At 58.0% G+C, this 1332-nt stretch overlaps 1 protein-coding gene across 2 annotated transcripts in view; it reads left to right on the plus strand.

Annotated features, from left to right (window-relative positions):
* Positions 1-985: 985 nt before the first annotated feature.
* Positions 986-1332, plus strand: part of TFDP1 (transcription factor Dp-1) — a 46883-nt gene continuing 46536 nt past the window's right edge. For both annotated transcript variants that reach the window (XM_085320796.1, XM_085320799.1), the window contains exon 1: positions 986-1072. The gene's annotated coding sequence lies outside the window, so the exon portion shown is untranslated. The remainder of the gene's footprint in view (positions 1073-1332) is intronic.

Consider the following 1332-nt stretch of genomic DNA (forward strand, 5'->3'; position numbering starts at 1 on the left):
TTTTTTTTTTTGTATAGTTGCTCTCCTGGTAAAGTCTTTTATTCACAAATAAATATTCACAAATTTCCCAGGCATGATCAAGAAGCAGCATGTTTTTTGAGAAACAAAAAACCTTTTCTTTCCTGCTCTCCTCTTGACCTTGTTATGACAACCTTGTATCATGCACACTTGGTATTGTGGGCAGAAGTTGCTGAGCAGCTACCCCCATGAAGCAGTTTTACCTCAGCACCTATAAGCAACACAGCTTTTGAAGGCTTTGACTTTGCTGCAGCTTCTACCATTATTGCTGTGCCTTTATAGCCCCTACTATGCATGCTAAAAGGGTTTTGCCATCAGTTACATGTAATTCTTATGTAATTACATCACACAACCCCAGCTAACAAGCATCATTGCAGTTGCTGTAGTTGCACACGCACTAACTAGTCTTTCTGCTAGCATATGGGGTATGAGGTTTCACAGTTTGAAGTGTCAGCAATCGTGCAGGCTGGATTTCTTTAGCATAGATCTGGCCTAATTCAAGCTTCACAGTAGCAGTTGTGTAACGATTTTTTCACTTCAATTACTACGAAATTACAAGCCTAGAATAGATCGGTGTAAGCGAGGTTGCTCAAGTCGCGGCGGGACAAGCAGCGATGCGGAAGCACCGGCAGGATGTTGTGGCAACTAACCGCACCGTGCCGTTGGCTCCCGTTTAACAGCGCCACGGGCACCTGCCGCCCCAGAAACCCGGCGGGCCAGGTGCGGGTATCGCCAGGGCTTCCCGTTTCCCGCCGCGAGGAGCCCGGCGGCGCCCGGCGCTTTCCCGCCGCCGCGCGGCGGCTCGCGCCCGCCGCCCACGTGCGCGGCGGCGGCGCGCGCGGGGCCGGCGAGCGATCTCGCGCCGATGCTTCCCGCGCGCCCGCTCCGAGCGCCGCAGGGCGGGGAGTCCGAAGGCGCGAAAATCCCGCGCATGCGCCCTGCGCCCGCGGAGGGGCGGACGGTTGCTTTAGCCGCTCCGCGTGTGCCCGTGCAAGGCACGCTACACCCCCGTGACGTCAGCGCGCAGCGTCACGCCGGTGGGACGCACAAAAGTGTAAGTTTCAATTTTTTTTTTCCTGCCAACGGGAGGAAAAAAAAAAAAAAAAAGGAAAAGAAAGAAAGAATCGCAGGGTCGCGCGCGCGGGACCCGGGGAGGGGCCGCGGCGCTCGCGCCCGCCCTGCCCCCTCCGCGCCCCCCAACCACCACCATCGGGGAGTGGGGGGGGGGGGGCCGCGGCAGCGCAGCGCAGCCCGCGCAGGTGCGCGGGGCCGGGGGCGGCTCAGCCCGCCGGGGCAGGGGCGCTGCGGGAAGTG

Source organism: Rhea americana, unplaced genomic scaffold (assembly GCF_003343005.1).
Source record: "Rhea americana isolate MKP2758 unplaced genomic scaffold, rheAme1 scaffold_66, whole genome shotgun sequence".
Lineage (NCBI taxonomy): Eukaryota > Metazoa > Chordata > Aves > Rheiformes > Rheidae > Rhea > Rhea americana.